Source organism: Phalacrocorax aristotelis, chromosome 1 (genome assembly GCF_949628215.1).
Source record: "Phalacrocorax aristotelis chromosome 1, bGulAri2.1, whole genome shotgun sequence".
Lineage (NCBI taxonomy): Eukaryota > Metazoa > Chordata > Aves > Suliformes > Phalacrocoracidae > Phalacrocorax > Phalacrocorax aristotelis.
The window spans coordinates 189671040-189692788 of record NC_134276.1 but is presented as its reverse complement, the minus strand read 5'-3'; the positions used below and the strand labels follow the sequence as shown (position 1 = coordinate 189692788).

Below are 21749 nucleotides of genomic sequence, written 5' to 3'. Positions count from 1 at the left end.
TGTCAGAGTAAAAAAAGACAGCAGTTATTCTTTGTAAAACACAAACTAAACTGTATTTGAAGGAGCAGGGATTCCTACCAAATTGTGCCGGATTAATCTTGTGAAGCAATTTTCAAATAAAATTCTTAAATAACATGTGATTTGTAGTTCTACACCTGTAACTGCAGCTGGACACGGAATGAATGAACAAATAAATGATTCCAGGTGGAAGCAAAATAACAACAAAACCAGGTAGTTGTGTGAGCAACAGAACTTACGAGTAACGGCATGGATGTACTTAATGCTGCAGGTTTTTTCCTCAGCAGATGCACTATTTTGCATGTTTTCATGGACATCAGTATCTTTGAGGCCTCTACCTCTCCATTAAATTTGTCTGAGGTTGGTCAACAGGTTCAAGAATTATTGTGGGGCACAGACAGACACATACTATGATTGTACCACCTTACAAAACTTCTGTTTCCTTAAAAAAGTAGATAAAAATAGCAAATCTAGGCTATAGTAGACTAGGAGTTAGACAACTCCACAGCAGGACACTTTCTCCAGGAAAGGCCAAGCCAGAAGAACACAGGAATTCAGTGTTCATGTCTAGCAGTAAGAATTCTCCAGCTGATAAACTGTCACAACACCATAAAAGAAGGAAAGAGAGCAGATAAAAATACGTCCAGTACAACATTAAGTAAAAATAACCTTAAACAATTAGAATATTTTCAACAACACGCTTAAAGAAAAAGGAAATAACATCTTTAATATATCATAATTACCTGTTGTTAGCAACTTTTGGTTAATTCTCTAAGAAAATCTCAAATAGGTGTTAACATGCTTCCTTGATTTCAAACTATAGCCTGGTTCAGCAGCAGAACATGATAGACCAAATTAATTTAACTGCAATACTTCAAATGGAGCTTTATCAAGGATTAATATTCCAGAGTACTTCCAGTTCCTATGAGCAGGTGGTCATCAGCTCAGGTGCAGTAACTCCCCTTTAAGTAATTAAGTCATTTGTTTTTCAACAAATTAAGTAAATTCAACAAATTAAGTAATTTGTTGAATGCTCCAGTGCACCTAACTCACCTTTTACTTATTCATCAGAAGAAAAGCTGCTTGTAAAGAATGGCGTGGTTTTGTTACAGGACAGCTAATATAATATAGTCTCTTCATTTCACTTCACTCATTGTGGTGTTTAGTATGAAATCAAGATTAGGTCACAGACAGTAGCAAATATCTTAAATAGCATTACCGCCAAAAGTATCCTAACTATCAAAGGAGACCAGTACTCATTCATTCATTGAATCTTGTTCTGCATACATGTAGACCCATGACATAATACAGCGCATTCAGCACATTCACAAGCATGAAGTGTTTTTTTTCCCCCTCAAGTCAGTATCTCTGGTAAACAAGTGGCAGAAGCTACACCTACATTTGGTGCGCTTACTTACTTTATTGGTAAGAAGACTGCTGAGGAACTAATCCGTTCACACTGGACTGATGTTATATATAAGCTAGTTATGCATCCTTACTTTCTCTTTTACTCTTAATGTAGCAGACACAAAACTCATATCCACCTTACTTCATTAACGAATGAGTGTCTCCAAATATTAAGTTACAGGTATAGGAATTTCCACAGTCTTCAATGGCATCACAAAGGAGATGTACAGTTTTGCCAATTTACATCTAAAGCAACTGAACACAATTCACAGTTTACATTTAACTAATAAGCATGGTTTCATATCCAAAATATTGTAGTAGAATTAAATTGCATAAGAAGAGACACAACATCATTATAAAAGCTAGAAAACACAATAGCATAAGAAATGGTGTAACCATGAATTAAATTTCACAGTTGCTACACATGTTCAAGTAAGTAAATACTGTTTTCACAAAAGATTTTTCAACTGGAAATCAGGAAAAAAAGGAGGTGGAAGAAAAAAAATCTAAAGAAATCTTTAACATTCAATTTCAACAGTTTAATATTCAGGATTTTTTTTATAATGCTCAGTTATAGATAAAAATTTGGAATGAGACCACATTCCTCAAACAGGTCCCTTAAAGTAAAAATATCATAATCATTGAAGAATCACCCATCAATTAGAAACTGTAAAATTTCATTAAACAAATACTAACCATAGCTAGCACTGTAACGTGACCCACACCTCTGCATGTGTTTCAAGTATCACAATATGACAGTGCTGCAACAGGGGAAACCTTCCTTCTGTTTTGCCTGGTACCATCTTGAGGCCTTAAAACTGAGGTCTTCAGAGGCAAAATCAAAACAAAATAACAGAGAAGAAAAAAGTTTCTTGCTGAAGCAGAACGATAGAGACAAATATGAAACACATGCTTGAGGGAGGCAAAAATTCAAGATGTGGGTATATATGTTGAAAAATAAAACAAAAAAACCCACAAATTCTGAATCATGGGACTACATTTCCACCTTGATGTCCTAGTGACTAGACAGAGTAGGCAAGCTTTGCTTTCATGCTCTATGACCTCCGAAGCAGCTCCTCAATGGTATTACAGACCACTAATTTATAGTTGCCTTGCATTTCTTCTAACTGTATTATATACTATAGATGTTATTACTATGAATAATATGTAACAAAACCACAGGTTATTAATCCTTTGTGACATCACTGCATACTGCTCTAGAACTCTTACACTTTAATTATATATATATATATATATATTTTATATATAAAGTTGTAACACCTTTACACATCTTGTCTTCCTGGCCATAGCTGTCTTTGGTCCAACAGGGAATCATCTTAAACCAACAAAATGGAAAGGAATGAAGGTAGTCAAACTACCATCACTAACAATGTCACAGGACACAGAGTTCAGCACAGATTTTACTCACAGTCTTCACAGACCTGTACAAGATGGCTTCCTGATTTAATTTACAAATGTCAGAAGACAAGTATGATACACTTCTCAAAGCAGCATGATAAATCCTAGACAGGAGGCGAGGTACATTAAGCTCAAGCTAGTTTTTTCATGTTCCTTAAAAGACCTAGACTGAGGTTTAGGGACACTGCAGCCATCAGTTGTGACTACATTTTCCACATACTTACTGGAGCTAGCCTGGACCTAGCCAGCTGAAGCACTGTGAGCCACGGAGCCATAGCTCTGAGGAACGCAGCACAGGCAGAAAAACCTGCCTGAGAACTGGAGTAAACATGCAATTACTTAATTGTCTCTGTACCTCCAGTCCCACAGACACAGACACACACTGCAGGAATCCCAGATCACTATAAAGGGGAGAATGACTGCTGCTGAATGACAGCCCTGAGTGCCCTTGGAATACCTCCGATATTGAGCATTAAACACAGAATCAGAAGAAAAGCAGGAAGCAACTTTGCCGTCGTAGTGAAACCAGCTAATTTAAAGGTGAACAAAGAAACCAGAACTAATATGACTGTATCACATACTAAAATCCAATAAAAAGCTAATACTTTTGGAAAAGCATTTTAGGTATTTGGTATTATTATTTAGTTACTTTTTTATATATATTCACATAGTTACATAATGCTTATTAAAAAAATTATTTCATTTACAAGAAGGTATCTCCAAGATCTGACTATTTACAATAACTCTCTCATATTATGTGTTTCCAATTAAAAATTAATGATATTTTGGGACAGAAATACTTGCTCCAGGACAGAAAAAAATGAACTTTTTACACCAAATTGTTACAACAGATTCACACACCCTACTCTTACCTGAGAGGGACACTGTATCTCACAATGGTATTTTAATAAATCAGGCTCTAAAATACTAATTACAAACACTGATTAAGAACTACATTTAAAAGCAAAATATTCTGCAAGCTCACACACACACTCTTTCAAAGTGGTGGGATGGGAACTGAGAATTGGTGCATAGCCCCAGGTTGGGAACCTCAGAAGATCAGTGTATTAAATTCAAATAACTGGAAATTCCAGATGGCAAACTCTTGTTTAAATGGATCAGAAGATCTGTAATGTCAGTATTTCCGTAACTTTTCCATCATGTACAGTTTATGTTAATTGCCAGATTTTTTCTGCTTTGTTTTGTTTGCTTCATTTGGCTGAAGAAAAATACTATATGGGGGGAAAAGGGAGAAAAAAACAAAATGACAATTATTATCTTGCAGATTTTTACCTAATTGTTCAATGAATGAGAAAACATAGTTCCACAAATTACTTCAATAAACCTCTGTTTCCCAGTGGATGGGTTCCACATCCCATAGATGAGGATCCAAAATGAGCAACTATGGCAAGAAGGTTTTCATAATGCAACAATCCCTTCCGCTTTCTCTCACAGTTGGACAAGCAGTGTAATAATAAAAGCTGTTGATCTTTAGGGGGTTTCTGTACACAAAAAAATAGTTCAAAGCTGACTCATAGCACCACAGTCCCCTTTTATAGGTTAAGGTATAGATTATGCCAGTACCTGTAGAGACTGTCGCTGATAATACAAGACAGATAACATTTTTCTAAAGAAGTGCTCCTGGGCTATTCAGGTAATCACAATAAATATAAAAGGAGATAACAAACTGGGTCTCCAATAATATCTCTGGTATGAAATGAATGAAGGGTGCCAAATTTCAGAGATACTGCTTAAGGCTTTCTGCAATACCAGCATACGTCTTCAGGACAAACAAGTATATCAAATTGTGAGTTAATCCAGTTGTATAGACACCCATAAAACACAGTAACGTGCATTTCAGCAGGTAAGCACGCTCACTGCCACAGACGGATTTACAGAGCCCTAGGAGGGATTGTACCGTAGCTACTACACACTTAGCGCTTTCCAAAACAGTGATATTGAAGCTACCTCTAGCCGGTGTACACATACTATGCTCCCCCAAGTGCAAAACAATTTATGACAGACAACATTGTGTAGGCCATACGGTCATGTCTCCATGATTACAATGTCCAGAGCAGGGCTTTGGCATTTCTGGGGTTTGTTTGGTTGTTGTTAGGTTGGGTTTTTTTTTTTGGGGGGTGGTTGGTTTTCTTTGTTGGCTTGGGTTTTGAAAAGAAGAACATTAGGAGAATCTACCTAAAATCTTATAGTTTAGTGCCATCATGCTAGGAATTACCACACACTGCACTTCCAGCTAATTTGAGATGCTTCCAGAGCATTTTCAATAAACAAATGCTTTGAAGTTTAACAGATTACTAAAAATAACTTTTCTTTTAAGTACTATATGTAGTAGGTTTCCTCTTAGATACCAGCACACAAATATTGGCCCTTTTTCTAAAGGAGGGACAGACTCAAAACGTAACACCTTCACCATACCTGTACAACATATGTACTTAAGACAACAGTTTTAAAGTGTGACAAAGTAGAAATTACCAGGAAAGTCACAGATCTATAGCTATGGAATTTCAAAAAGGAATTTTTAACCAAAGAGCAGAACAACGGATGAACAACCTATTCGATGTGGATACAATTTGGAGAAGACCAATGGTTCCAGAGCCTGTTATCCTTTCTTTCACAAAAGCAAAAATTGAGCAGACTTAATTGCAAAGTTTACTTACTGTGCAAGCTTCATCTACATCTCTTATCATGACACATACCATCTATGGCTGTCAATGAATGCATATGAATGTTCCGAAGGGGAAACAATCAAGACTTATTACTTCATGAGTTTTGAAAGTGTACAACCATCCTTTTTTACAACACTGACTCCATTAACTCCCTTTTATAGGAGTTTATGTTTCTGGATAAAAAATACAATGATTTTACTTTATCTGCCCTGAGCTTTATTTCTGAAGGAACTTGTTCAAGAATTTTAAGTCTCTCAAGATTCTTTTCTCCCTGAAATGTGAAGGAATGGGGTTCTAAATGTTTTCTATTCAGGGGCCTTCATTGTCCTTGACTCCAATTATGCAAATCACATATTGCAAACTCCATTACTTGGTGCTTCAAAGAGCTAGGGAAAAATAGATATCAATGTGTAATACTCCAGATTAATGATGGTGATACTACAATTTGTCTTAATAAATACATGTAGTTTCCTGAACTCTGTTTCTCAGCTCAGAATGGCATCATACAGAATAAACTTGCAGTCATATTTGGCAGAGGTTTCTGGATACTATGTCCTCCAAAAGTTGACCTTTATAATTTATTCCTTATTGATTCTTTTAGTTCATACAGGACGAACAGGAATATTACAAATCACACCGTTCTTGCCCCTAGGAAAAGTCTAGGAGACCTTTTGAGTTCCAGTATCTAGAAGGGGACAGGACAGACTGAGAACATAAGTGCCCCTCCCTTTTGCTCCTCCCTTTGCTTCGCTGTCACTAGGGGATGGCAGGACAAAGACAGTGGTGTTTTAGGAACATTGTAAGCTTCTGTGTCTCACTGCCAAACCTTTCAGGAATACTGTCTAAAAAGAAAGATCTTACTTCCCCTACTCATACCCATGCAATCACTTCAGGAAAGTAATATGAAAAAATGTTATTTGTGACTGCTGCCACAATTTTATTGGAACGGAACGGAACAGAATAGAATAGAATAGAATAGAATAGAATAGAATAGAATAGAATAGAATAGAATAGAATATTTTCACTTGGAAGAGACCTACAGCAGTCTTCTAGTCCAACTGCCTGACCAATGTAGGGCTGACCAAAAGTTAAAGCATATTATTAGGAGGCATTGTCTAAATGCCTCTTAAACACTGACAGGCTTGGGATATCGACCACCTCTCTAGGAAGCCTGTTCCAGAGTTTGACCACCCTCTTGGTAACAAAATGCTTCCTAATGTCCATTCTAAACTTCCCCCAATGCAGCTTTGAACCGTTCCCATGCATGCTATCACTGGATCCCAGGGAGGAGACCTCAGCACCTCTCTCCTTCCCCTCCTCAGGAAGCTGTAGAGAGCCATGAGGTCACACCTCAGCATCCTTTCCTCCAAACTAGATAAACCTGAAGTCCTCAGCTGCTCCTCACAGGACATGCCTTCCAGCCCTTTCACCAGCTTTGTTGCCCTCCTTTGGACATATCCAAGGACCCTTACATCCTTCTTAAATTTTGGGGCCCAGATTACAGTAGTCAAGAGCATTGCTGTACTTTGTCACTGATCAACCATTTACCCGAACATCTATAGCACATACCAAGTGATGACAGAGATGGTGCCAAAATTATATTTCTATAATTTTTAATCCAAAATGGACTTTGTACTTCAAATACATATTACATTAAGCTATTTACTGCTATGCAGTAAATATATAGGCGAATAAATGCAAATGCCAACAAATGAATACTGCTTTAAGAACATCTTGGAAGAGATGACTACTGACACATACAGTCCTAAAAGGTGCTATGTATAAATCACAATTCAGTCAAAGATCTATTCACAGTTGTAAATGTGCATATTCCTAGATTGAGTCCTGATGGCTCAAACTTGGTCAAGTCAAGCCACAGACAAATGTATCACCAAAGTAACTGATGCTTCTACAGAACTCCAGCATTCATTATTCTAATCATGGTTAAGTGTTTCCATTGACAAAAAGGTCTTTGGATGTTCAACTTCAGCAGAGAAACCTGCAGATTTCCTGTATTTCTTTTTAAAATCTAGCCCCTTACTGAGAAGGTCTGAAAAAGTAGTATTCGCATCATTAGCAGAGGGGAAGCTACTAAATTAGTGTTTTTCCTGAAAAACACTGAAGGAAGTGGTAAAACAAGAGTGGCAGCAGAGGTCATTCACAAAGTAAGTAAAAAGAAGAATGTGGTATATTTACCAGCTATCTTAGTTATTAATGAAATTTGTATTATTTGATTTGCTAATTTGGTGAAAAATGCTGCGAGTACAAAGAAAGCAATGAGGTCTCAGAAACACACCCTGTACTTCACACAACTTCATCTGACCTTGAACAATGCTGGTGCAAAGAGCCCAGACAAATTAGATTTTACATCTACAAGAATTCCACACAGTGAACATCTGAGTGTGTGAAAGCCTCCTGACAATTTTTCCAGGTTGTTCTCAAAAACAGGTAAAAATTTCCTTGCTAAAACATCAATCGGCTCCCGATGGGAGTTACTTCAGGTAGGCCTGAGGAATAAGAAGCTTCAGAATTACGGACTTTCTGTCACAGTACAGCAGCTCAAAAAAAAAAGGACAAGAGCAAGGGATTAAAGAAGCTTAGATATTGTTCACAATTCAAATTAATCTTTGAGTAGATGATGGGTTGTAAGTGACAGATGAATAAGTAAGTAGAATTTTCAAGTAAATGTTGCTTCTGTCCCACAACCAGGAGGATTTGCTTAGCTGAACTACAGCTTCTGCAGCGCCTGGCTGATGCAAGGACGAACAACATGGCATAAATTTAAGCTATAAAAGCTTACCCTCATTAATAAAAGAGTTAAATAACACATTTTTACTTTCTTACTTTTTAAGCAGAAAGCTGGTAAGTCAAGAGAGCAAATCAAGCAGCTAAAACTTACAGGAAAAAAGAGCAAACGTTAGTGCCTGAACTCTCCTGGAAGTCTCTTTAAAGAAAACCCTTCCATCAAGAGTAAGTGATCACATAAGCATGCTCAAGTAGCTGGTGTTATATGATGACTCATCTATTTCGGGTACGAGTAACGTAATACACCGGGAAAAGCCTAAGTAAACATGAAGTGTCCTATATGTAGTTATCCTTTATGCAATTAATTTTAAAAATCCTAAGAATTTTTTCATAAATGCATAGGTATTAAATTAGTCAATTAGGGACAAGCTTTATTTTCTTCTCTTGTAGTGTGCATAAATAACCGTGACACAATGAATGGGGGGGGGAAGAAACACAAAACCAAAAAAACCAACAACCCAAATCAGTTAAAAACATACCTATTTAAAAATGCAAAACCACAAAATATGAATAGTTTAAGCAATCGTGTAGTGTATTTAGACAGCCATTTGTCATACTATGTTTGTTGCGCTGTGTCAAAGCAAAAAATCTATTGTAATAATTATTTTAATTGATTTGAATGAAGCTGTTCAGGACAGACCTTTGAAGCTACTTTATTACATAAAGTAAGATAGAAGCAGTATTTTTTAACTTCAATAGAGAAGTTTAAAATATTTTAATAAATGCCTTTATGTTACAGGATTTTGTGTTCCTGAGAAGAAAATAAAACAATAACTCACAGAATAACTACATAAGCCATTTTACAAGGAGGATATACTTTTCTTTCTTTTCTATGAATGTATAAAGCTCTCCTTCAAGCTCTTACTAAACCTATTGATCTGTGAAACACAGTGCACCCCAGGGAAGCAATTCACTTGACGTTATATATCAAATGATGAGATAAATAATGATCATACCATTTGGTAATTAAACGTCTTACAAACCCTTTAACTGACTGAATGCCAGAAAGGTCAAATGAGATCAAACCTTTTTTCGTTTTGTTTTGTTTTTAATTCTTTTCTTGTATTAGCAATACAAAAGTCGTATTTATCAGTAACTATAATACTACATGGCAAAACCAAATAATTAAAAAACACACTTTTCATTCCTATATTATTACACAGTTTGAATACACAGAGAAATTGTTCTTTCATCCTACAGTCCTATCATAACTGTTAAGCTTTCAGAGAAGTAGCCACTCACCAATATAGTGCAAATAACTAGCAGTGTTATTCAATTATGGGAAATGACCAGCATATAGAGCAAATCTAAAATATACCAAAGCACCAAGCAGTTAAAATAAACCTCCTTGATAATTTCCTGTATAGTTGTAGAAATCTGATTTTTTCATTAGAAGATGAGTACAGGCCATTTCTACATTTTGAAGACACTATCAGTGTTCATCACCTTACACATTGATATGGGCATTTTATCTATTAGTATATAGTACTAACTTATATATTTGACTCTAAAAGCGAATCCAAAATATTTAATAAAGAAGTCACCTAAAACTGTACGTGCATGAAAGGTTTTGTACTTTCCCTGTAAATTTGGCAGCTGCAAAGCCAATCAAAAGATGCAGCAAAGTCTGTTTTTACTACAGACTGCCAACACTGTGAAAATCACTTGCCTCAGTGGCTCGGTTTCTCTCCAACACCTCTGTCAAAGACGGAATTCCTAGAAAAGACAGTATCTGTTCCCATATGACTTTGGCATAACCTGATGGGTTGTCATGAATCAAGGCCTTCATTCTCAGGAAGAATACACCCCTCCACCTTCATGCAAACTATCATCAGCTTTCACCGCCCAGGTAGACTCAGACCCCAAATATTAAAGAATATCTTAGGATCTTCCTCTAGTTATTTTCCTAGAAAACAAAGAAATCTTTATTAGCTTGTAAAGAAAACATCCATGTTTCTCAGAAACAAATTGGGACGGATACAGTCACCTTTCCCAAACATGCAATCGCACAAACATAAAATCAAAATCTGAAATAACTAAACAACACAACCAGTAACAGCCTATGTGTACATTACAGTTCTGTCTTGTAGGAGAGCAAACTGGCCACTCTCAGAAACCATCCCTGTGCTACCCTAGGTGCTTCTGCACTGCTAGAGCTAACCCAGAAAGGAGAGGTTTCTGGGGCAGAAGCTGAAAGAGAGAGGATTTTCACAAGGCATCTAAAGAAGTAAGGCAGCAGATGAATTTGCCAGATGAAGGACAGAATTTTTCTGGGGAAGTCCTGCATCCATGCTGAGGACTGGCTGTTACTATGGGATGTGAGAGAGATGTGGGAGATACCTCCTTACTATCAACTGCCAGTTGATCACAGTACTTTGTCTTTCTTTGTCTCGAGGCTGGGAACAGAGGTCAAGTTCGCAAAATTAAAAAGAGGTAAGTCAATCACATGCTCTGTCTTCTTGGATCTTTTAAGTAGTTGTCAGGGTATTCAAGTTCGTAACATAATAATTTCAAAATGCTGCCCTATCAAATACATTCAATCAATTAAATATATAGCTTTTTCAGGCCTAATAAATCAAATAAATTTAAAATATTTCTGAATTGCAAAATTAAAGGAATATAAATGATAGTAACATTAATACTTCCTCAGATCTCCATTTCTCATATAGTCCAAAAGTACAGAATTGAGCAAATCTTCAAGAGACAGAGAAAGAGCAAATACTAATTTTTCTAAAAGTTCAACATGCAACACTTTTGGGAAAAAATGTTACTTTACTGTAACTAACTGGAGTATTCCATTACCTTTTATAATGGAAAGTAAATAACTGCGGAACTTCCACAACAGAACAACTTCCCTTAGAAAAGCAAATAAACAGGTACTCAGATCAAACTTATTTCAGGAGAGTATTATGCATGTGATTTAAGCACTGACCTGTGAGAAGATGTTCTGTGGAGGCTCAAGGGCTTCAACATATGCTCACTTAGCAAACAGCTGCCGCAGTTAAAGATGCTCCTGCCCTCTCCCTCCTTCCCCCCGTTGTTACCTTCCCAACACCAGAGCTGCCTTTTGCCACTCGAGGGCTGATGAAACAACCGTAGGAGCACTCCTAAGTAACTTTTCTGCAAAGTCAAGTAGCACAGTTTAAAGTGCTATGCATCTTCCACTGCATCAGCTAAGTATCCTTTCCGCATTCATTTCCATTTTCCTTTTTGAAAGTGACAGGTTGAAGAAGAGAAAGAAGAAAGGAAGCAAACACAAGTTCCAGTACAGGGGGAATAATGAATTTCTGAGAGAGGGCAAAAATACCTAGAACTGCAGCACCTGTTCATTAAAGAATTATGTGCTTTGGTTATTAAAAGGATTATTGATGAGTCTAATACTTCTGCAGTGAAGAAGAAAGATTTACAAATGGTCATGCTTACCTTCCACATTCCTTACACTACTGCTCAAAAAGGCAAATGCAAAATGATTCTGTCATTAAAGAAACCTTTAAATATTTTTCCATTCATTTCAGTAATTGAGTTCAACATATCAGCCTTATTTGTAAAAATAAAATAAATACTAATGTTGTCACTCATTTAGTCCACTTAACCAGTAAAGAGAAACTGGTCCGAGGCAAAATTCCAGTTTAGAAGTTCTGATAGAATGATGATGCAAAGATTACAAAATCCTGAACTTATTTTTTAAAATGAGTAGTAACAATCAAATTTGAGAAAAACTACACCTACCTAAAACTAAAGTAAAAGTCTCTGACTGGGTTGAGTAGAAATTTTATATGTGCTATTGTTTCAATTCTTTAATAAATGATGGAAAAAGAGAACTGGATTTGTATTGTGTCATGAGAATCAGAAATCAAAGTAAAAACTAATGGCAAGGGCCATGTAAAAGTTTCCATCCTGAAAGGAAGAAAGCTAAATATTTGCCAACTTGATTGTAGTATGTACTGTTCAGATAATAAACACTAGTTTCTATTTAGTTGCAAAACATTTAAGACATGTCACATGTCTCTGTCATATCACACTATCCATCTGCTCTAATTTGAAATGTTTAGTAGTTAACTTCACCAAAATAATACAGAACAATATTATGCTGCAAATTCAATTACAGAAGCACAGGAACATCTGTATATACTTCAATAGATCTAAAAAGAAATTTAATTCAGTTTCTCCTTCAAGTATAACAACACTGAATTAATATTAGTCCATTTCCTAATAGTGTAGTTACCTATAAAACTATACTTAACCAAAGTATATAGATCCTAAATTAAATTTATATTTTGTACACACTAATGTACCATGTCCTACACCTTATTCTTGATGCTTCTTGAGAAGCAACAACATATTGTTTAAACTATAGCAAGCAATTGTAACTTTGCAGCCTAATATTACAAGCCTAGTGTTTTCTTTTGCAAAACCTTCACTGGATCTGTCATAATTTACTGAATCTTCATATATCAACTTGAACCTATATTCGTATGTTTGGGTGTAGGACCAGAACCACCATATGAACCAAAACATGACCTGTTTTGCTTCTCTAGAAGACTCAAGTTCAGAAGAAAAACCAGTAAAAGTTCTTTCAAAAATTGTATAAATTTGTAAAAAAATGTGGTACAGTTAAGCATGGCTTTCCTCATCAAATCACCAGTAAAAACTATCTCCTGTAGGCTGTGACTGACAACAGTTACCACTAAATAGCTGGTTTACAGACTACATTAAAAATTCTGAGGCCCAGTTCCTAAGGGACAGTGATCTTTGTCCAGTTCCTAGATGACAGTGCCCACATAAAGAAAAAAATAATCATTACTTTTTTTTTTGCTAGATTCTATAACGCATTTTCCAGAGGAGAGAAGAAATCACCCCCCAAGACAGTTAACACGTACCACTTACAAATACAAAAACCATTCTGACTCAGCTTTTTAGGCAGGTTAACTCTCAACACAATCAAATAAGCATGTATTCCATTTTCACGATCCCATTTATTTTCAGGAATTAGATCTGCTGTTATTTCTTCCATATGCAGTTACTTGTATTAAAGGCTTGCTTTATTACCTACTCTTTTTTTTTTTTTTTTAAAATAAGGATTTTAAATACCCAGTTCATCACATTTATCATGGGCCGATTTCTGGATAACTTTGAAAGCATCCCAAAAATATAGATCGTTTCTTTAACTGTGTTACTGGAAAACACAGTAAACGATAACGTGAAAATCAGCCTTACAGAATTACTTCCAATATGGTCAAACAAGAGACCATGCTGAAAAAAACAGCACAAATAAGTCGTTCTGAGAAACAGAGGAAACCACATTTGGTTTCCTTAAGTTTTGTAGAAATCCAAAGTAAACTACTGTTAAGGTTTCTATTTCTCTTGATAAAATTAGCTTTTATTCTGTTTAAATCAACCTGTGTTGGAGCACTCACAGGTCTCAGCATTTTCTTCCAAAAGCTGTGGTAATGCTTAATGGCTTTCCAATTTAACTAGAAAAACTGATGAGAGAGAGAAAATACTTCACAACACAGAAATGAGCAGTGATTCTTTGTCTTGGATCTCCTACTGGGGAAAAAAACCAAGGCAATTCTATGTATATAATTAAAAATCTAATTAAACAAATGTTCTCTGTTGCCTCCTCCAAAAGACAACACTTTCTAAGAACTTAATTTCATGGAAAGCGGAAAAGGTAAATGAAAGGCTCCCACAGAAAGACAAAGCTGTTGATGACCCTTTTATCCTACTGCTTGAACAGAAAGCACACAATACAATGAGTGAGAAGAGTCTTCCTTCAGGAGGGTGGGAAGCCCTATCTTGCTGGCATCACAGTCACTAAATTTTTCTTTTTAAGTGTTGAAATTTTAAGCCTGGAACTGCTGTGAGAGCGTTAAAGAGTTTCTGGCCAGACGCACAGAGTCATCAGCATGGCAACACCAGAAAAAAGACCTCTCCAGAGCACAGCTGGTGCCAGTGCTCTGCATTGTAAGTACAATAGAGTAATTTTCCCTCTTAAAAATATGACCAGGATGGGAAAAACTGAGAATATAATTCACATTTCTTAGATTTATTCACAATCATATCGGAAATATGATTTTGACCAGCACTGTCCCTGCCACTGCACACATCAGCACAACTAGCTGTGTATTCTGGCTAACAGTTAATCGGGAAATCCACCCTTACTATGTTTTTCCAGTCTGTCAACTCACTCCTGCAAGTCATTTTCAAATAGCTCATTCATAATTTATTTCAAACCCAATATTAGTGAAATCTCAAAAGCATCCCATCATTAAGTACCAGCGGCACAATCTGTTATAATAAATTTATTAACTTTAAAAAATAAAATTGCTATCTAGCACAAAAAAGGAGCAGACTTTGTTTAAATATAAAGAAAAGAGCAAAATGAATATATTTGTTATTTAAATGACTGTGTTTTCAAGGTGGGAAAGCGAGGCTGCATCTGCAAACCTTGTTCATATATTTTTAACTTATTTTATACTTATTTCCTGTATTAATTCTAAGTGAGTTTGACATAATTTATTGCACTAAACTAAAACACAGGTGTCTTGCTTTCTTGAAGAACTGCTCCAACTAGTAGTAAGGAACCCCCTAGTGTGACTAAACAGACAAACACCCATTGTTATCCAAACAAAAGAATAGCAGGTTTGTTATCTGTTGCATCTTAACTTGCTTCTCATTATGTATTATTTCTAAAAATAACACGGACATACTACACTGCTCATCTACATTGATTCTTTATAAAATAAGTGCTGTGAAGAATATTTGGGGTTTGTTGACCATTATTCTAAATAGTTCGTTGCAATAGCTTTAGCAGTTCATATTTTTCATGTACAGTATCACACACACTTTTAGAAATATCAGGGCTTATTTTAGCAACCTTACTTGTAATATTCAAGATTATGTCACTTAGTGATTATTAAAAACCTAAAGAAATAACAATTTATTTCACATTGTTTCACAAAATTATTTTCTCAAATAAGATCACCCTCAGTTAATCTCGAAGATCTTGCAATGCACTCTAGAAACAGTACCACACTATTTTTTTAAATTAAATTTTAAAAGACTGGTTATCCATCACCAGTCTCTTAAAGAATCAGAAGCAATAAGAAAATAAAATCAGTATCTCCCTTACTCTTAAATTTAAAAGAAAATCCCTCTGTTTGAGAGATGTGACAATTTAAACACCAATGGAAATTCCATTGGAAATTATGATTATATTTTCAACAATTATAGTTTTGGTAAAAGCCATTAACAGTTTAACATCAAGCCAGCAGACACTTTTTTCCTGGTATATTGTGCATAAAAAGTATTCCCATCTGTTTCAATGCTTTGGCTTTTTCATGGGCTTAAACCTGTCAAATTATTCCATTTGATTTGAGAGAATTCTCATATGGCAATCTATTTTATTTACTTTACCTTCAATAAAATGGTTGAGTGAGCATTAGCAACTATGAGACACAAGTTTCAATCAGTCTTCTGGCAAAGGCGTCAATCTACATTAGACCTACTGTGCTGTGAGCTGCAGCCAGAAAGCTGGAGTAAGACGGGGCAACAGTGAATGAGCGAGCAAGACCTAATAAAGCAGCAGTGAAGAGAGAGAAAATTCTCCCTAGACACTACCACACACTGCTTATATAATGCGTGTGCTTAGTTCAACACACCAGTAGCTCCTTAATAAAGCTGACAGCTAAAAAGGAGCTTCAGACTCCAACTTTATTTTACATGACAACTACAGTAATGGTCCTCTGTTCTCAAGCAGGCCACATTTAGAAACCTGTATTCAGTTCAGTTAAAAATTAAGAGTTCTCACCTCTCTCATTCATGTCACATAGAAGAAAGAATCATAAAATTATTAAGATGCACACCATCTCTCCTCATTTCATTTACTTGAAAAAAACGAACTCGCTTTTCACCTAGCTAGGTTTCGACTAACTTTTCCTTAAAAATTTCTATGCTAGAAACCACAAAACAATCGGTGTATTTGAGCAGTAACTCATTTCTGAAGACAGAATCATTAAGGACTAATACCAAGAAATGTGGGGCATCACTTCTAGATGCCATGAAAATATCTCCCAAAGCACAAACTTTGTAATAAGTGATGCAAGTTCATATCTGATATGGGCTGTAAAAAGTGGATTATTGTAATAGTGCTCTTCCCAGCAAATCAGACCATTAAGACTGTACTTAATGTTCAGCTGAATTGAAAAGCTGGCCAGTTTAAATCCATAGTTTGATACTTTATGTAATCATAGCAAAAATTTACCACCTCATAGTTCCAGGCCACAAATTCAATTCTATCAATGTAAACTACTTTTTGACAAAAGCTGCCTTCAGGTTCCCCAAATCAGTAATTTACAGCTATTCACAATCCCCCTGGAAAGATAATTCGAAATTCTACAATAAACACTGTCTCTGTTCTAATACAATTCCATTAAAATATAAAAGTACTGTTTATGTTTCAGACTCTTCCTGGTGGAAACCAGATTGAAAACAAAGCCCACCTATCTCCATCCAATTACTTCTTGGAATGCAGCTACCATCTTTTCCTTTCAGCATTATGCTGTATATCTTCATCGTCTTCACCTATGCCAGTATCAAAACATATTTGCCTTCTGACTAGACACATGGAAGGGCTAGCCTTCTTTGCGGACGAAGTTAATGCCAATCCATTATCCAGCTAATGGAATGATTTGTACCTGAAATGTTTCACATGTCGGTTGTCACCAGCAATGAGTCCTTACATAACTCGAGAGAGTTCCAGTTCAGCTGCAAGATAACTATATTAGATGTACTTTTATACAAATCTAAAAATATTATTATGTTTGCCCTATGCAAAAAAACCCCACATATATACACAGAATGAATATTTGGTAGGTATACAAAATGCATGCATATACAATATGTGTACATGAGTCATGCTGTTTAACGTCCTGTAGTACTAGGAAGAAACAGGCACGAGCACCATGTCTCCTCTTCCACAAATTGCCAATACGGGACAGAAGAGCTAGATCAGTTTAACAATAATTAATACCACAAGTACAATTCAGTTCACTAACACAGAAAATATTCATAATTAGAAAACTTCCTTAGCTTTTTTTCAAAGCCTAATTAACTCAGAAAATCCGGATGTAACTGTACCACTAATAGTCCCCAAAAGTGTCCGTATAAGCCATCAGTCCGAAAATGGAACATTTTTTCTCTGCTTTTGCATTTTTCCAATATGGTTTTTTGTCTTGGTTTCACATTTTCCAACTCTAACTCAGTTTCCTAAAACTTATTCCTGAACAGTTAAGTAGTCTATTGAAAGACAGGACAGAAAGGAAACAGAACTTTTCTCTCTGTTAATTAAAAATGTATTCATGGATCTAACACTACTTTTATGACTGAATCCCAGTTATCAATCAGTGCAAAGACACTGCGTCCTGCCATAAAAAGCTATCAACTCTAAACCAGCATACTGAAGAACTAGCATTCAGAATTTACTATTATTTCCTCACGGACTACAAAAACATTCCCTCTCCACTTTCACATATTGCAAGAAATAGAGAGCAGTGCTAAAAGGGCCAAAAAGATTTTGGCTTTCTTTACAGAAAGCATTTTTATAGATTGTATTTAACTTAAAGTTATGGAACAAAATAATGGGGGAAACAGAGTAAGAGTTACTTCCCTCCATATGCCCTAAGTTCCAGACATACTGGAATTCAATAAAATGATACTGCCAAACTCTCATAGATGCACAAATCAGTATTACTGCATTTCTGACATTATTTGGTACACAACATAGCAAATTTCCAGAATAAATATCCTCTAAAAAATAAAAATCTATTGTTGGCTCACTATACTTCAATTACCACACAATTGCTACACAGTTTCTATCAAATCACACAGTTCTCCAAAGTACTGACATAGTCTGTGAAGAAACTATCTAGTATTACCACAGACAAGTTAAACCATTCAGGCATACGTGTATAAATACATGATAGAAATCAAGTCATATTTCCACTGCTACCTAGAAAGCAATGAATCTGACCTTTTACCCTCTACTGGGTAATGTAAGGAAAACCACTGTTTTGCAAATAAAATACTACTTATTAACATACAGCCATACACAAATTCAATGTGATGCCAGTGATGCCTACAGTTTCCCTTTACAGTGCTGTATATCATTGATTTACAACATTGTTAAAGTTAATATTGTATCTTTTCTTCTTTTTATGGTTTCACCATATTGACACTGTACCCTTCAGGCCAGTGCCTCAAGTCCTTGGAAAAAGGTGAAGTTAAATCGGAAGGAAGGAATCTGCCTTTCTTATTTCCCAGTGGGTAAAGACAGTGACAGTGAAACACATACCAGGACGGTCTTGTTTGGCACTGCTCTGAATTAGGTTAAAAAGGTCTGTGCTTCTTCCCAGAGGGTGAAACTTTAGAAATCTTGTTATAAGCATAGTTTCAGCACTAATTACTCTCGCCATCATTAACTCCTCCTGGAACTACTTTTTTTCTAGCCTTTCTGAACCATGAATTCATGAAAATGGCTATCTCAATATTATGGAGAACATAGGTATATTTGAATATTTCATAACACCCTAGCAGTTATTGCACATAGCACCCAGGGAAACAATACATATTTACTTTAGAAACAGTGGTGTACACCGAAGCAACTGGGCCTGGTTCCTATTATGGTTAGTTTGCTGTACCCTGTTGAAACCTGCATCTGTAAAATTTAGTATCAGGCACCAGTTGGGCACATTTTGCAATTTATATATTAAAATTTTGCCTTAAGTTTTGACTTTGAAAAATTCTGGAAATATTCTCAATAAATTTTCTACCCCTGTAGGAAAAGCAAAAGGTGAACAATTGCAACACTCAACATGTAGATTAATTCTTTGTTGCAATAGCAAGTATGAAAAATCTTAAATAAATCTGAGTGGCTTGCTAAGCTCTCATCTTACACTAATTCCTTCAGAATGTCCTTTTAAGATCTCTCTAAGGTAAAAAACCTGATATCCAGTTGTACATAATTCACTCAAAATAGCTGTGAAGGCCTGGAGCAAAGCAAGGTATTCAGTGCAGGCATGCCAAGTCCCAGGGTGGTACTACACCCACTAACACTGTTTCTTCACAGGCAGGTTTGGACTGTTAACACCCAAAGGAGTTCAAACAAGATTTGAACTCATGGTCCTTAACATCATGCAATATTCCTGGTTACCAATGGAATAGAGATCACCCCGGTTTCAGGAAACTAGGAATATCCAAACTCAGGGATTCATTACTATTTAATCTTGCCTTTTAAAATTTTTATTTATTTATTACAAAAATATTTATACAAATATGGTCTAAAAGAGTTTTCTAACCGAATTAGCTTTAATATCATACTCCTGATGAGACTATACAGTGAAACTTAACTCCAAGGTTCCAAGACCTTGGTGAGAGAACCACGTTTTCACTTATTTTTGTGGCAGGCACTGAAAAAGCATGTAGGGCAAGCCTTACACGACTTAAATATTCTCTGCTATCTAGTCATAATACAAGCAGTCATACATCTCAGTGAATCAGAGGAAGCAGAGATCAGCTATTTGAGTATGGACTGGTAGGAAGAACAGCAATTCCAGATCGAAATAAAATTGCAAAAAACAATACTCAAAGATTTGTGATGCTTGACCTATACTCACCTGCTTCTTCTAAGCCTCAAAAAGACTTTTTAACTTCAACCTTGAACTGAAGTGATGTCCAAAATCAATTCCAGTACCACCATCCTGACAAGACAAAGAGAAATGTTTACAGCTATTTAGACATAATATAATACAAACAAAATAGAATTTGGCTTTATCACACCCCCTTATTAGTTCCAAAGTGCATAAGCTGATTCATAAGTATTCTAAAAGAAAAAGAAAGAGGTTATGATTTTTAATTCTTCTATTTTGACATAAACATTTTGGTTGAAACGGAGCAAGTTGAGAGAGAAAGATTCTCTGAACAAGTAGTCAGCGTAAAGAGTAAATTCACTATATTCCACAAAGAAATACAATTGTTCATCAAGTTTCTGCCTTGCAGTAGAGGGACAGACAAGGCAAAGTCTTGTCTTACTTTTTTCATTTTTATTATTAAAACACCTAACGGCAAACAAGAGGGAGGCTTCCCTGAAGTAGTTTGTTTCAGACAGAGAACTGCATGCAGTACCACTACCACTAAGTTCACAGGGTCATCTGAAGGAAGGAACAGAAGCTGGGAGACAGTATGCCAATGAAATGTAAATCTATATGCATTTTAGGAAGGACAAAAGGACAAGTTAAGGGGGAAAAATAGCTAGCTTTGAAGCTGAGACTGCAAGGCTGCACTGAAGTGAGAAGGCTGCACTGAAGGGAGAAGAAATAAAGACCATGCAGGCCCGCAGAAAGTGTATTTAGATTACAGCTATGTCTAAGCACATTTCTCCTTGCTGAAACCAACTGGCACAGATAATCCTACATCTATGCTAGTATACTCACATATGCTCCAAAACAGAGGGGCTGCATGCAAACTGTCTAACAGACCTGGTCAGTATATCGACCAGTATATATGGTTGAATAAACATCTGGGGATTTTCTGGAACAGTGTTAGTTTGCAAAGACCAAAACTGCGGCAAAGACCTGGTAATATTTCCAAGCATTGTTTAATTTGCTAATATAGACATAGCCTTAATGCCTGAAACTCTGCTACTTCTGAAGTTGATCCTACCAGCCTCTCAGTGGTGCCTCTTGGCAATTCTCCCTTGCTGACAAGGTCAGACAGAAGCAGACTGAAGAGTAAAATGAATGTAGAATTTTATAAAGAAAGACTGCTTTCCCACAGTTTAAAAAAAATTCTGTGTTCCAACTGGCATTATTAATACACACTTTGTTACAAGATGTTTGGACATTTAAAAGAGCTGCAGTTCTAACTTTTTCCTTTGTTTGTAGAATGTAACAAAACCTGCTGGGAAGGTCGAAGTTCCCAGAAAACTGAAAGCTACCTGGCAGCCTCTGTAGTAGAGCAAGTGAAGAAGGAAGAGCAAAGGATGACAGGCTGGAGGAATAAACACTACGTGAAACCCCTGCACAGTAGGACAGCACTGGGAAATGAGAAGGAAATCTTATGAGCTCTTAATACAAAGAGAAAAAGAAGAAAATGTTAAAAACAGGTAAGGATCCTAAGGCAAATATAAGGAGGTGAAGATGGGTGGCAATTCCTAAAAGTTGTCAGAAAGTAAAATATGTGTCAATGAAACTTTGCTTGGTGGTCATGTGGTCACCCTGAATCCAGAATGGAAATGGCCAACCAACGGAGAGAGAAGCATTCACCTCACTCTCCTATTTCCCGTTAAAAGATTGCCAGTGTAGCTATGCTTCCGTACCTTTGAAGTTTCTTGTGCACCCGAACTCTAGACAGAAA

The 21749-nt window shown here is 36.1% G+C and overlaps 1 protein-coding gene across 7 annotated transcripts in view; it reads right to left on the bottom strand.

Annotated features, from left to right (window-relative positions):
• Positions 1 to 21749, bottom strand: part of FOXP2 (forkhead box P2) — a 440819-nt gene that overhangs the window by 279996 nt on the left and 139074 nt on the right. For all 7 annotated transcript variants that reach the window (XM_075081092.1, XM_075081101.1, XM_075081089.1 and 4 more), the window contains one exon: positions 20012 to 20095. The gene's annotated coding sequence lies outside the window, so the exon portion shown is untranslated. The remainder of the gene's footprint in view (positions 1 to 20011; positions 20096 to 21749) is intronic.